At 40.3% G+C, this 16,595-nt stretch overlaps 1 non-coding gene across 1 annotated transcript; it reads left to right on the top strand.

Annotated features, from left to right (window-relative positions):
- Nucleotides 1-13,126: 13,126 nt before the first annotated feature.
- Nucleotides 13,127-13,199, top strand: TRNAC-ACA (transfer RNA cysteine (anticodon ACA)). The gene has a single exon. It is a non-coding gene; the product is annotated as a tRNA-Cys (tRNA).
- Nucleotides 13,200-16,595: the final 3,396 nt, after the last annotated feature.

Genomic DNA, 16,595 nt, shown 5'->3' with positions numbered 1-16,595 from the left:
AAACTCTCCTCCACCGTAGCTGTCCACACACAACTGGTTCCTTTCCCTAGAAATGTAACTTGCATGTCCCAATTACTCGATAAACACTGCAAACAGACTTCCTTTGTTCTCAAGATATGTGTTGGATGGTAAAAGGTTTACACCAAAACATGCTGTCCACCAAGCTCCAGACATTCCACTTAAGTGAAGGTGCCAAGTGAAAGGTTTGGAAAGATCTTCAAAAGGAAATGCAGAGAGGCAAAGGGTTCATTAATCAGGACCCTACAATTACGAGGATCCAAGGCCTTTTCCCATCATCGGGGTGAAGCAGCTGCAAATATCACAGCAGGGAGGAACAGTACTGACACTGTGATATTATATGCTTAAAATGGAAATGGTGAGGTTATTTATTTTTTAAAAGAGGGAAGCAGACTGATTAAAAGGAAGGTGTTAGGGACCAACCAAAGAGAAGATTGATATTCAAAGGATACTTTCTGCTGTTGAACATAATGTGAAATTTAGGCATGTAAAAGGATTAACTGAGAAATGAATGTCTCCAGACTGGACCTGTGTCTCTCAGGAATTCACACAGGACTTCTTACAGTAGCATTGTGGATTGGACAAAATGTTTGCTAAATTTGGTTGAGATATTGGAGAGGAAGGACTTGGTGGAGGGAAGTGATTGAGAGCGCATGATTGAGAGCACTGCCAGCTCATGGGTATACAACCTGTGCAGTCACACAGGGCCCTGTGATTATTAATACTTTTTGAATGGAGCCCCCCATATTTTCATTTTGTACTGGGCTTTTCAAATTATGCAACTAGTCTTGATCAAAAGAATGAACATCTGAGTCAGAGAGATCTGGCTTCAAATCCAAGCTCTACCACTGGTTAAAAGTATGATCTTGGGCCCCTTATTTAACCCCTCCTCATCTGTAAAATAGGAACCATCATAGTATCTATCTCATAGGGCTGTTTTGATGACTACAAGAAATAGCATAACAATATTTAGTAAATATTATTAATCTTATTATTAATGACAAAAATTTAGATGGCATGGCAAAGGCACCAAGACACAGTCATCACTAGAGTAGAATTGTTTTCTAAACTCATTTTTGTAAGACACTTCTGCTCTGGATGAGTAGATTGACGTCGCCATCCTTGTGGCAGGACAGCCCAAGGTAATTTTCTTAATTGCAGGCTTCACTGACACATTTTGTGCCAGAACCAAAGGAGAGTAGGTGTTATTTCAAATCTATGAATCATCCCATATACTCATGCCTCACATATTTCTTATAGATTTAAAAGAGTTGAACTCTAACCAAGATAATGGAGACATTATTTTAGAAAGTAGAAATATGCCCATATAAAGGCAACTCGCTATTAGGAAAACTTCCTTCTCTGTGTGGGCCTGCCAAGTCATTTTATTTGCCTTTCAGTTATTTAAGGCAATATTCCCAAACAAAGGAGATGCAAATCAAAAATATCACAGGCCCATTTCACTAGGACTACATACTATCACCTTGTCATGAGCACATTGATTGTATTGTATTAGAATATGGTTTGGGCTAAGTGAGGAATGAAATGTGAAAATAAGGCTGAGTAGATGTGTTTTCTCCCATTTTTACTGAATACCCCCTATTAGTTCCTTGCTTATTACTATAATTAAAAGTAGTCTTTGGTAGACCTATTAAAATTATTTCTGAAGTTGAGAACAAATTTTTTAAATGTGAAATGGATTTCTTTAAAAAGGTTTTAATATATGAAATATGTCATGAGCCTTCTACTTAGTAGAAATACCTCAGCTACCATACCATGATAAGGAACTCTCCCCTCAAGAATTGAGTCATAGTTCTAGAAGAGCACTCTTCAGTCATTAGGAAGACAAAATTGCTCCTGTGATGTGGAAAGTGAGTTCTTTTCTTTTCAACAAAGGCTCATCCATAGTTGCTTGTGAAGGTAAACTTGGACTTCCACCTCTTTCTAAACAGTTAACCTTGGGGTTCACTCCGTCACTAAAGATCTGATAAGTACAGAGTTGTACATTTAGGAATGACTCTCCCTAATTTTATTTTCTTTCACTTTTTTGGCCATTGCTTCACAACTTTCAGGACCTTAGTTCCCCAAGCAGACCTTGAATCTGTGCCCTTAGCAGTTCTAACCACTGGACCACTAGGGAATTCCCTCTCCCTAATTTTATATCTCGCTTTAAAAAAACTTTTTGTGATAGTAAAACCTACATAACAAAATTTACCATTGCAACCATTTTCTCTTTTTTTTGGCTGTGCTGAGTATTAGTTAAAGCATGTAGGATCTAGTTCCCTGACCAGAGATCGAACCTGGGCCCACCCTGTTTGGGGAGCACAGAGTCTTAGCCTCTAGACCACTAGGGAAGTCCCACCATTGCAACCATTTTTAAGTGTATAGTCCAGTGTCATTAAGTGTATTCACATATCTTTCTTTTTTTAAAAAGAGGTCTTTAGCTTAAATCTGCACGTGTGTGTGTGTGTGTGTGTGTGTGTGTGTGTGCTCAGTTGTGTATGACTCTTAGCTTGCCACCCGCACAGACGGTAGCCTACCAGGCTCCTCTGTCCATGGAATTTTCCAGGCAAGAATACTGGAGTGTATTACCATTTCCTTCTCCAGGATATCTTCCAAACCCAAGGATCAACCCCACGTCTCTTGTGTTTCTTCTATTGGCAGGAAGATTCTTTACCACTACACCACCTGGGAAGCCTGTAAGTCTGCATAATTGTTGCCAAATCTCTGTAAATAATTAGTGTAGACACTGACAAGGAAGTGACAGACTTGCCCCTGGCATTTTCAGGAAGTGCACCTTTGCAGCTTGTGAGAGAGCACCCCATACCAGGCAAGAGTGGGTGCACCTCAGGGCTCAGCAAGAAGCAAGAGGGAAACAGGACAGAGGTTTCCTTGAGATTCTGCATGTGTCACTCTTTGGATAGGTTAGAAATAATGAGCTGATTAGTGCCATCCGCACACTAAGTCGCTTCAGTCTTATACGACTCTTTGCAACCCAGTGGGCTGTAGCCTGCCAGGCTTCTCCGTCCATGGGGATTCTCCAGGCGAGAATACTGGAGTGGGTTGCCATGCCCTCCTCCAGGGGATCTTCCCAACCCAGGGATTGAAACTTTGTGTCTTATGTCTCCTGCATTGGCAGGTGGGTTCTTTAACATTAGCGCCACCTGGAAGCCCAGTCCTCTGTAAATCCTTCTAACAAAGATTGCCTCCCCTCCTCAGACACTTACCTTAGTCAGTTATCTCTATTTCTTCCCTGTTTTATTCTTTTTGTCTGTTGGTTTTCTATCTATATATAAACTAGCTAAGTGTCTCCTATTTTAATAAAACATAGAAACCAATCCAACCAAACAAAACCCTCTCATCAAAATATTCCCTCGATTGCCTCATATTCTAACTTTTGTGTGTATTCTTTTTAATGTAGTTAGAATTTTTCCTTCAAAGCTACACAAGCCAATATGGAAATGGTTTAAAGTGTCAAATTATGTTCTAAGGCTTTTAACAACAAACAGTCCCTGCCCCTATGCTGCTTCTTACTCCCCAGGAGCAATCACTTACTTTCTACTTTTCACTATATATTTTTTAAAAAAATTCATCTCCACAACTCAGAATAACATGCTTGTTCAGATTTTCCCATCTTTGACCATTGAGAGCTCTTTCAGATTGGTTCCAGTGTCCGTTTTGCTGTCTGAGCCCTTCCTTCCTTTCTGGCACTAGACTTACTCTCTCCAAACTTCTTATATCTTCCCTGCCTGCACCCTAGAATCAGCCATTTATCCAAGAAGCCCTGGTTCCTTCTATTGGAAAATGGTTTTTAGAAACCAAGATCCTGGCACGGGTGTGTGCTCAATGCTATTGGGGAAACACTTCTAGGCTTTCTCAGTGGACAGAGCTAGGAAATATACATACGTATTCCCATGTATACACACATTATGTATAATTATCTATTTCTCTACCATCTATCTACTCAAAGTACATAAATTAGGCATGAGTTTATACTGATGTCCCCAACTCTACCTTATTATCACAGGGCTTAGTCTAGCCTCTCCCTTGTTTATTTTTAACTTTTTCCTTTAACTCTGAGGAACTTAGTTCATATTATCTATTAGTTATCACTTGTTCAACTCTAGTATAGATGTACAGTACTTTCAGAATTCTTATCTGGTATCCCTGTAAGAAACTAATTTGCAGACTATAGTACAGTGTTTATATACAGTCCTTTTAAACTTTAGTTTTAGAGTATCTAGTCTAAATACCATTTTCCAAAGTTACTTTAGGTCAGCTCTTTCCCTATCCCTTTCAGAAAGGTTATGTCATGCGTCTGTAATAGAGTTAGATTCATTTCTCACAGTCTGTATTGCATTCTAGGGTCCTCTAACATCCTAGTTAATTTTTTAAATTTGCATTCGTTAAAGTCCACACTTGGTAGTGTATAGTTCTATGGGTTTTGAAAAATGCATAGTCACATATATACACTACCTCAGAGCCATACAGAACAATCCCATGACTCTAAAAATGGCCTAATCTCTAATTTGACTTTGGATTGCTTTTATCAAATTGCTTTAAAGAGCTGTACAAAACTGTATCACACTTATGAGCTACCCTCAACAGGGGCTGTAGAGAGACTTCTGACATAGCCACCTGTAAATGACTAGAGGGGCAGGTTAGAAGATCAGAGTTACTGGGGGATTGATGGGAGCAGGTGGCACCTGGGGACAAGTTAAATTCTAGGGGAAAGCAGAGAGAACAATTCACTGGGCAGCTCTGTTTCTATGGAGGGCTTCAGTCAGAGGGTGAATGTGCTTATTATTAATTCATTGCCTGTCAGCTCCCTTCATCGACTAACCTGTTTGAATGGGTCTGGGCCCTGTAAATATTTTTCCTTTGACATTTGGCACACTGCTTTGTCATAGAGGTCACTGGAGAGAGAAACACACTTGAAGGAGAAAGAGGGATTTCTCTTGGTAGCCTGAAGAGCATGCTTTCTTTTTCACTGCTTAAGTCCTGTAGTGTGTAGCTTTTTCTGTGTGTTTTCTTCAGATCTTGTAAGTAAGTGTGGCTGGGAGCTCCAGACAGCACAACCTTCACTGCAGCCCAGGTTGCTGCTCTGTGTGAGCATGCTGGGACTCATCGAGCTGGCTGTCTAGTGAGCAAGATGCTTAAGCTTTGTCCTGTTGAGTGGGTGGGAGCTGCTCCGTCCCCAGCCAAATACAGAGATGTGCCAGGTTCCTGTAGAGGGAGGCCCCTCGAGGTCCTGGTCCCAGAAGTGTCCACAGCGGCAGTCTGGCTCCCTCTGTGCACCCACCCCTTAGCGTCATCTCACCCGTGCCCCACAGAACCGTTCTCCAGGACTGTCCTGACATGGGCACTGAGCATCCCAGGCCTCACCTGCAGTGGCCCGCTGACTCACCTGCCTCCTGACTCTCTGCACCTCTTTCCTTCTGCATACCCAGTCTGCCAACCAGCTCTGGTTGGCCTGTGCCCAGCAGGTTGTTTCTGTTTTCCTGGCAACTTTGGACCATCTCTGGCTTAGGTAACTTCTCTGCATCAAGTGGACTTTGACCATACCTTCGTCAACAAATGCTGAAGTCTGACCTCCTCCAGGTTCCTCTCTGTTGGTTCTTTCCCTCAGCTCTTTGGCACCCTTTAGAGCTCTCATCCCATCTTTATAGTCCCTCTCCTATCATTGCTCAGTAATGCTCTATAGTCAGCTCTTCCTGTTTAAATTACTCTGTGGTTTCTGCTCTTGATCTGATTGTGACTAATTAAAGTCTGCTCGCACAGGGAGAGGACACAGGTGTGCTTGGTCTTTTATTAACTCTCATTTCAAGAAAGAATAAAGCAGTTTCCTGTCAGGAAATTTGATGACGATACTGGCCCAGGTTCACTAAGTAGAGGATCAAGTGGATATAGGAAGCTTACTTAACCAGTAACTCAAGGCCCCACACCTTAGATCCTAACTTGAAGCTCCAAGTAGAGTTCTGAAAAAGGGAGCTTCCTATATGATAAAGGACACTGATGAGTGCATATTATAACCTGTAACTGATAAAGATTCAAACCATTTGTTAGACTTCTGCCTATAGTGGAATTAGATGAATTATTCTGAGAGCAGTACAGTGAGATGTAAAATTCAGTTTCTTTTTTTGAGCTTGGCACTTAAAAATGGCATAGTAGCCACATAGTTTCTAGATTAGGTATGTATTAATTAAAGAAAAAAAAAAAGATTCTTTGCTTCTTTCTGACTCCTGCCAACAATGCATTTCAAAGTTTCTCTTTTAAAGAAAATTTCCTGGGTCTGAAAAGGAAGTTTGAATTCTGCTGACAGACTGTTCTTGCTTTAAATGTATTAAATGTTCTGTTTCTCTTATTTGGCAGATAATGGGTCATTTTAGTTTCTGGATTTTACTTGGCTGTGGTTTGAATACTCTTAACATAGTAATTTTCTTTCTTTCTTTCTTTTGACCTAGAAGTTTCATATTAACGACAAAACAAAAATAAGCACACAACACTTTCTCTTTCATCCCACTGGTTACAGTCAAATCACATGGTCATACCTAGGGAGTCCTTGTGTTCAGCTGAAACTCAAGGGTTCCATTACTGAAAGTAAGAAGTGGATAATTGTTTAGCATTAGCTATAGACACTATACTATATTGCTTCACTAAGCAACTGAGTGGGAGGGGTGGTGTTGAATGGAACTGGTGAGCTAGCCTGGGTCAGAATATTAAGGGGTCTGCTTTGCAGGTTAAAGACTTCTAGCTTTCTTTGGGCGGAGAAGGCAATGGCACCCCACTCCAGTACTTTTGCCTGGAAAATCCCATGAACGGAGGAGCCTGGTAGGCTACAGTCTATGGGGTCGCTAAGAGTCAGACACGACTGAGCGACTTCACTTTCACTTTTCACTTTCATGCATTGGAGAAGGAAATGGCAACCCACTCCAGTGTTCTTTCCTGGAGAATCCCAGGGACGGGGGAGCCTGGTGGGCTGCCGTCTCTGGGGTCGCACAGAGTCGGACACGACTGAAGCGACTTAGCAGCAGCAGCAGCAGCTTTCTTTGGGAGTGATGCAGGGAGTCATTGTTTTTATCAGACATGTCGCTTGATGGAATTATTTAAAAACAGCCCTCTGTTGACAGTTCAGAGATGGGTTGATCAGGAGGGAATGGAGATTAGGTCAGCAGGTAGCTGACTTTGCAGGAATTCAGCTGAGAGCCAGTGAGGGGCTTAGCCTGGAGCATTGGCAATGGAGAAAGAGATGAGGTGACTAATTCAAGATATGTTTAATCAGTATCGAGATAAGAGTTCATGAAAGTATTGAGGATGTCACTCCAGTTTCAAGCTAGACTCCTGGATTCTGTATTCAGAGGTCCAGGACATGGAACTCTTTCAGCTCAGCCTAGAGGCAGTTTCTACAAGAGAGAAAGTATAACAGTACTATTTCTTCAGTCAGTTCAGTCGCTCAGTCCTGTCTGACTCTTTGCGACCCTGTGAACTACAGCATGCCAGGCTTCCCTGTCCATCACCAACTCCTGGAGCTTACTCAAACCCATGTCCATCAAGTCGGTGATGCCATCCAACCATTTCATCCTCTGTTGTCCCCTTCTCCTCCTGCCTTCAATATTTCCCAGCATCAGGGTCTTTTCCAATGAGTCAGTTCTTCACATCAGGTGGCCAAAGTATTGGAGTTTCAGCTTCAGCATCAGTCCTTCCAAAGAATATTCAGGACTGATTTCCTTTAGCATTGACTGGTTTGATCTCCTTGCTGTCCAAGGGACTCTCAAGAGTCTTCTTAAACACCACAGTTCAAAAGCATCAACTCTTCAGTGCCCAGCTTTCTTTATGGTCCAACTCTCACATCTATCTGTGACTACTGGAAAAAGCATAACTTTGACTAGATGGACCTTTGCTGGCAAAGTAATGTCTCTGCTTTGTAATGCACTATCTAGGTTTGTCATAGCTTTTCTTCCAAGGAGCAAGCATCTTTTAATTTCATGGCTGCAGTCACCATCTGCAGTGATTTTGGAGCCTAAGAAAATGAAGTCTGTCGCTGTTTCCATTATTTCCCCATTTATTGGTGATGAAATGATGGGACTGGATGCCATGATCTTCATTTTTTGAATGTTGAGTTTTAAGCCAACTTTTTCACTCTCCTCTTTCACTTTCATCAAGAGGCTCTTTAGTTCCTCTTCACTTTCTGCCATAAGGGTGGTGTTATCTGCATATCTGAAGTTATTGATATTTCTCCTGGCAATCATCCAGCCCAGCATTTCTCACGATGTACTCTGCATGTAAGTTAAATAAACAGAATGACAATATACAGCCTTGACATACTCCTTTCCTGATTTGAAACCAGTCTAGTGTTCCATGTCCAGTTCTAACTGTTGCTTCTTGACCTGCATACAGATTTATCAGGAGGCAGGTCAGGTGGTCTGGTATTCCCATCTCTTTCAGAATTTTCCACAGTTGGTTGTGATCCACACAGTCGAAGGCTTTGATGTGTTCTATAAAGCAGAAGTAGATGTTTTTCTGGAACTCTCTTGCTTTTTTGATGATCCAATGGTTGTTGGCAATTTGATCTCTGGTTCCTCTGCCTTTCCTAAAACCAGCTTGAACATCTGGAAGTTCTCCGTTCATGTACTGTTGAGCACTTGCTTGGAGAATTTTGAGCATTGCTTTGCTAGCATGTGAGATGAGTGCAATTGTGCAGTAGTTTGGACATTCTTGGCATTGCTTTTCTTTGGGATTGGAATGAAAACTGACCTTTTCCAGTCCTGTGGCCACTCCTGAGTTTTCCAAATTTGCTGGCATATTGAGTGCAGCACTTTCACAGCATCATCTTTCAGGATTTGGAATAGCTCAACTGGAATTCCATCACCTCCTCTAGCTTTGATTGTAGTAATGCTTCCTAAGGCCCACTTATTAACCACGCCCTAATTAAAGAGTGAAACTGAGGTTTGCCAATGTTTCTTAAAGATTTCCTTTAATCTTCTTTCCTTTCCTTCTACCACGTCTACAAATCTCTGAAGGTTATGTCTGTAGCAGTTTTGCTCATAAAACAGGTGTATAAATAAGATGAGGTGATTGACCACATACCTAAAGAAAGAAGGTTCAAATAACTCATCTGAGACTTTTATTGAAAGGATTTGACATCTTTCCCATTGTTTTTTTTCTCCCATCATTTTTCTGTATGTATCCTCACAGTAATATACTGAGGCAGGAATTACTTTAGAGGTAAGAAAGCCAAGCTAAATAAGTTAGGGAGGTTTGTCCAGGAAGTTGTCAGTATTAGCACTCAGACTATCAGTTGTATTCTAATTCTCTGGCTAGTATTCTTTACTTGTATATATCTTAACTTTCTCTTTTTCTCAATATAAGAAAAAGCTGACTATACAATAACTAATTTTTTCTTGAATGAGATAACTTCTCTTTTCCTAAATCATCTATCAATAATAAAAATTAAGTATTATTTATAATTGCATTATAATAATATAGATAATAAAGTAATAAACATATATCATAATATTTTATTACTTATGAACCATTTTGACATATTTTATCCAATTTCAATCTCACAGAAATCCTTGCTAGCTAGGTAGGAAAAGGTACTGCTCTATTTTGCAAATGAAAAATAGAGGCTCAGCAAGGTTAATTGATGCTCCTAAAGACATATAGTTTGTGTGTGGTGGAGGTTGAATTTGAACTCAGGCCTGACTCCAAAACCTGGAACCATTCTCTCCTCCATATACTACATAATAGCCAAAGACATATTAAGCATGTCTGTTATTCAACTAACTATACGCACCCAGAGGTTAATCTGGCAGAGAGAACAAAGCTTCTAAATGTTCCAGGCATGAGTCTAATTCTAAAGTAGAGAAAGAGTGGGCACAAACTCAACTTGAATATGTATTCTATAGCAGGTATTCTGAGAAGCACACAGGCTTCTATATAATACCCTCACAGGTATATAATACCCACACAGGTATATAATACCCTCAAGATATATTACTGTATATATATAGATATATATGTATATATATAAAACATAGATATTATTGTTTTTCTCATTTTATAGACATAGAGACTGAAGCTCAAGGAAGTTAAGTAAATTATCTAAATCCAGAGCCCTCTGATTCCGAAATGTTTGTTTTTCGTGGGTTAATGTAATTAACTTCAAGAGAGGTATCTGTTTGTCAAAGTTCTTCAGAGAACAGGGAAAAGAACTGGCTTTCTTCTACCAGCTTGACCACAGAATGACACCCTGCTTTGAAAAGGATTAGTGTATTATTAGAGAGTAGAACCAGTGTATTGTTACAGAATTCAACTGGTTGAACTAGTCATCTGTTGATCTGATAGGCAGCAAAGAAGACATCACTACTCATGGCCTGGTGACATGGGTAATGTTGTTGTTATTGTTGTTCAGTCGTTAAGTCTGATTTTGCGACTCTATGGATTTAGCCTGTCGGGCTTCTTTGTCCATGGGATTTCCCAGGCAAGGATACTGGAGTGGGTTGCCATTTCCTTCTCCAGGGGATCTTCCTGACCCAGGGATCAAACCCATGTCTCCTGCACTGGCAGGTGGATTCTTTACCACTGAGCCGCCAGGGAAGCCCTGCTTCTGACCTTCTTACCCATGGTCACAGATTCCATTCAAATAAAATGATACATTGTCCCCACAGGCTTGTCAAGTTCAGGTTTGATAGTCTAGTTCAGGTTTGATCACATCCACTAGCAGGGGCATATGTTCACTGAGTTTAACAGAAACACAATTGCCTGTACGACTTACATTTTTCTCTTAAATTTTTTTTTTTTTTTTTTTGCTGAGTGTATGCAGTTGAATTCTAGATGGCTAAATGAATATTGAATGGCCCCTCAGGGTATTCTTTGAATGGTGTCTCTCCCTGCATTTATAATGGTGTGTATTTTCAGTGACACGTTTTGGATTTTCTGGAACAGTTTTGGTTTCAAGTTATTTTTTATTTTCCTCCCAAAGTGTTTCTGCTTGTCTGGTCTAGATTTTTTTTTTCATAAAATAGTAAGTATATTGCATGCTGTGCCTGCAGGCGTTTTACTCGCCATCTGTCACCTGTTCTTTGTTTTCCACTAAACTACCTGTTGAGTCCTACATTAAGCATACAAGGAAGCAGTGTCTGACACAAAACCCTCCATACACTGAAAAATAAAATTCCATTTCCAAAATCAAATGGAAATTATCCAAATAATACAGGTAAAATTGCTTTCTAGTGTATCCCCTTCTCCCCTCAGTATATAGGTTGGCTGGCAGGAAAGGCATATGAACTTTAAACTTGGACCATAAACTATACTATTTGATTAATTGATTTCATAAGATAACTAAGCCACCTGCCCCTTGGGGTTTCTGAGTGTTGAAATTTTTCTCACTGTTCTTACATTTGGTTTTCTAGCCATATATCTCATACATTATTTTCCAGCGACAAATCCATACAGTACCAGAGGTTTTTTTTTTTTGCCAGTTCATAATCATGAGTGAAGAATAGTGGGCGGAGAAAATTGTATTTGCTCCTCAACCACTTTCTTAAAATCAGCAGTTTGCTGAAGTGAGTCTTCACTATAAACACTAAATTTTAATGAATATGTCACCTTTATAGTTCCTCAGAAGGATTTGGTATATAAAATTATCCTCGCTGTGGCAGAATTTACCAGTTAGAAACAGTCGAAGGAGAATATTCATGTAAAGTTTTTTGTTTTTTGGCCATGCCACGTGGTTTACAGGATCTTAGTTCCCTGACAGGAATCAAACCCGGGCTCCAGCAATGAAAGCTCGGAGTCGTAACCACTGAACCGCCCGGGGAGTCCCTAGAATGTTTTTTTAAAAATGAAAAAAAAAAAAAAAAAGGGTATTGAGTCTGCTGCTGCTGCTACTGCTAAGTCGCTTCAGTCGTGTCCGACTCTGTGAGACCCCAGAGACGGCAGCCCACCAGGCTCCCCCGTCCCTGGGATTCTCCAGGCAAGAACACTGGAGTGGGTTGCCATTTCCTTCTCCAATGCATGAAAGTGAAAAGTGAAAGTGAAGTCGCTCTGTCATTTCCGACTCTTAGCGACCCCATGGACTGCAGCCTACGAGGCTCCATCCATGGGATTTTCCAGGCAAGAGTACTGGAGTGGGGTGCCATTGCCTTCTCCATTGAGTCTATGTTTGATTAATTCAATTCTGATAGTTGTTTACTGTCACATAGTCTTCAGAAAAACACATTTTGTTATGCTCAAAGTATATTTACTCTAGATTGTTAATAGGTTCTGAATTTATAAACTTTTTTTTTACTGTAATGTGTGTATATTTGTTGCTAGCAAAAATATGCACAAACCTGTCATTTATAGAATACTGAATGTTTGGCAATTTATAAGGTAAAATATAAGAATTACATCAATTGGGAGGTAGAGCAGAGAAGACCCTAAATGATGTAATGGAGGGTCATAGAAGGATTAAGGGAGGACCAAGCTAAGACAATGCAGAGTGAGGGAAGCTTTCATCTGGCTATCAAATGCCATATAGAAGTGATGTAGTAAATACAAAGAATAAATGAACACTGAGAGAACAATATTTTAAAATCATATTTCATGCTTTGGGACATTCACTAATCACACACAGAAACTAGAGGAGAATGTTTTCTTCCATTGTGAGTAATATTTGAAGTATTTCACACACAGTCTTTTAAAATTCAAATATTGGTCGCTGAGGGAGACAGGATATATGGAGCAATGAGCTTCTTTAAAATTCAGCACATGTTGGATCTCTGAAGAGAATCTGAACTAAGTAGAGTGTGGTATTAATGCATGATACAAGTTAAAATATGAATTATCTCTGGATTTATTCTTACTGGTTCTTTTCTTCAGGGCAGTATAAATATTTTAAATCAAAATCATACAAAATATTAAATAACACTACAAAGCTTTTATTAAAAAAATGAAAAAGCAGTGCTTTCTGTTTCACCTCTGGGGAGGCTTTTAAATCTTTAGCAGTTTTTCCTGATATAATATGCCTATAGCTATACTGCTATTTCTTGATTTATAAATTTTAGGCTTTATTAACTCCATATGCACATATACTTCCCTTTCCCTATCCTCTTCATATAGGCCTTCCCTGGTGGCTCAAACGGTAAAGCGTCTGCCTACAATGCAGGAGACCCAGGTTCAATCCCTGGGTCAGGAAGATCTCCTGGAGAAGGAAATGGCAACCCACTCCAGTATTTTTGCCCTGGGAAACCCCATGGACGGAGAAGCCTGGTAGGCTACAGTCCATGCGGTCCCAAAGAGTCGGACACGACTTAATATAATCCTCTTAATATAATCCTAATCTAATTTCAAGTTAGTTCAGTATCTAGTATTTACATTATTATGTGCTGCTGCTGCTAAGTTGCTTCAGTTGTGTCCAACTCTGTGCGACCCCAGAGATGGCAGCCCACCAGGCTCCCCTGTCCCTGGGATTCTCCAGACAAGAATGGAGTGGGTTGCCATTTCCTTCTCCAATGCATTAAAGTGAAAAGTGAAAGTGAAGTCACTCAGTCGTGTCCAACTCTTGGCGACCCCATGGACTGCAGCCCACCAGGCTCCTCCATCCATGGGATTTTCCAGGCAAGAGTACTGGAGTGGGGTGCCATTGCCTTTTCCGACATTATTATGTAAGTGTTGCTTATTAGTAAGCCAATTAAATGTACTTTGACTACTTTTCCTTCATGGTACAGGTGCTTATTTTCCTGGAGTTAAGAATTGCCTAGCTTTTCATCATTTCAGTTTTCTGTTATTCTAACCAAATGTTTAATTAGATTTTTAGAAGCTTATCAATCCTACTTTTAACATTTCAGATCAACTGTTGCTTGTCTCTGTCCTCCTGCTCCTGTCTGGATGGGTTGCCACCTGGACTGTCATCCCAAAACTTTAGTACCTCTAGTAGTTTTAGGTATGACATTGCTTGTTTCCCAGCTTTCATGTTTTCTTCTTTTTTGTTAGGTCTATCATTTTACTGGGACCCATTCTTCATTAGCTTTCTGAGAAAGGGTGCATGGGTGTGCTTCCTTATATACCGGCCTAGTTGATTGTTACTTAATTCTAGGATGAAAATAGCTTCTCCTCTGAACTGGAAAGGCTTTGCTATGTTGTTTTCTGAGCTCCTCCATTGCTTTCAAGAAGTTGATGCCTAGTCTGATTACTGATACTTTTTATGTAATTATCTACTCCCCCAATTCCTTAGAAGTTTTAAGTTTATTCTTAGTACAGTATCCTGATATTTCATTCTGTAACTTGGTGCCTTTTTTAAAAAATTCATTGGGCTGGGTACTTAGTGGGACTTTTAAATCTGAGATTGCCTGTCTAAATTGCAAGTTTTTTTTAAACTCTGGGGTATTTTCCTTGATTTATTTCATGATTTCTTTCCATCTTCCCCACACCCACCCTCCCCACCCCCTGCCTTTTCTCTTTCTGGAGTGCCTGTCAGTCAGATGTTGGACATTCTGTAATGATTGTTTAAATGTCTTATTTTCCTCCTCTTATCCATCTTTTTATCTTTCGGTTTTATTTTTTAGAAGATCTCCTTGCTTTTATCTCCTAACCCTTTAATGGAGCATTTTTGTTTATTTTGCAGCCATATTTTTAATTTCTATTAAATTATTCTTGTTTTGATAATTTCTTTATTAAACCAATCATCCTCATTTTGTTACATGAATGTAATACATTCTTTTATCTCTCTGATGATATAAATTACAGGGGTTTTTTAAACAAAGTTTTGTTCTGTTCCTTGCTTTATCTTTGTCTCCTCTGAGATTTGTTGTTGATGTTGGAAGTTTTCCTCAATGTCTTGTGTCAGGTGCTGAGTTGCTCAGTGGTGTCCGACTCTTTGTGACCCTATGGACTGTAGCCTGTCAGGCTTCCCTGTCCTTCACTATTGTGTGGAGCTTGCTCAAACTCATGTCCATCGAATTGGTGATGCCATCCAACCATCTCATCCTCTATCATGCCCTTATCCTCCTGCTAACTGCTGCTAAGTCACATAAGTCGTGTCCGACTCTGTGTCACCCCATAGACGGAAGCCCACCAGGCTCCTCCGTCCCTGGGATTCTCCAGGCAAGAACACTGGAGTGAGTTGCCATTTCCTTCTCCAATGCACGAAAGTGGAAAGTGAAAGGGAAGTCGCTCAGTCGTGTCCGACTCCTAGCAACCCCATGGACTGCAGTCTAGCAGGCTCCTCCGTCCATGGGATTTTCCAGGCAAGAGTACTGGAGTGGGGTACCATTGCCTTCTCCGCCTTATCCTCCTGCTTTCAATCATTTCCAGCATCAGGGTCTTTTCTAATAAGAGTCAGCTCTTTGCATCAGGTGGCCAAAGTACTGGAGCTTCAGCTTCAGCATCAGTCCTTCCAATGAATATTCAGGACTGATTTGCTTTAGGATTGACTGGTTTGATCTCCTTGCTGTCCAAGGGACTCTCAAGAGTCTTCTCCAACACCACAGTTCAAAAGCATCAATTCTTCAGTGCTCAGCCTTCTTTATGGTCCAACTCTCACATCCATACATGACTACTGGAAAAAACCATAACTTTGACTACATGGACCTTTGTCAGCAAAGTAATGTCTCTGCTTTTTAATATGCTGTCTAGGTTTGTCATAGCTTTTCTTCCAAGGAGCAAGCGTCTTTTAATTTCATGGCTGCAGTCACCATATACGGTGATTTTGGAGCCCAAGAAAATAAAGTCTCTCACTGTTTCCATTATTTCCCCATCTATTTGCCATGAAGTGATGAGGCCAGATGCAATGATCTTCGTTTTTTTAATGTTGAGTTTTAAGCCAGCATTTTCAGTCTTCTCTTTCACTTTCTTGATAGGCTCTTTAGTTCCTCTTCACTTTCTGCCATAAGGGTGGTGTCATCTGCATATCTGAGGTTATTGGTATTTCTGCTGGCAATCTTCATTCCAGCTTGTGCTTCATCCAGCCGGGCATTTCTCACAATGTACTCTGCATATAATTTAAATAAGCAGAGTGACAATATACAGCCTTGATGTAGCCTTTCCCAATTTGGAACCAGTCCGTTGTTCCATGTCTAACTGTTGCTTCTTGACCTGCATAGAGGTTTCACAGGAGGCAGGTAAGGTGGTCTGGTATTCCCATCTCTTTAAGAATTTTCAGAAGCCCCAAATGCCTTGTAGTCATTGGTTAAATACTTATATTTTTAATAATCTAACAGTTTTTTTTTCTAGAGATGAGTAGAGTATATGAATTTATTTGCTGACATCTTTTATATTTACAAGGCAGAATTTTAATCAAGTTCTCTATACACCCGCATTTAATGAGGCACTAAATGCTGTTTTTGCACAGGAAGTGCCCATGCTTCCAAGTGCTTAGCCTTTCTGAACATCTGCAGGGTAAACTGACTGCCTATTTTTTGGTATCCACCTGTTTGGATACTTTGGCTTTACCTTCTTTTGCTCAACAATGTCTTTACCATTCTTCCATCTGTTTCCTAGCATTAAAAAGTGTTGTTTTTTGGAACTTACCTAGTGGTCTAGTGGTTAAGAATCCGCCTGCTAGTGCAGGAGACATAGGTTTGATCTCTGCTCCA

Source organism: Bos mutus, chromosome 11 (genome assembly GCF_027580195.1).
Source record: "Bos mutus isolate GX-2022 chromosome 11, NWIPB_WYAK_1.1, whole genome shotgun sequence".
Lineage (NCBI taxonomy): Eukaryota > Metazoa > Chordata > Mammalia > Artiodactyla > Bovidae > Bos > Bos mutus.
The sequence above is the reverse complement of the archived record's forward strand: the minus strand, read 5'-3'. Positions and strand labels throughout refer to the sequence as shown.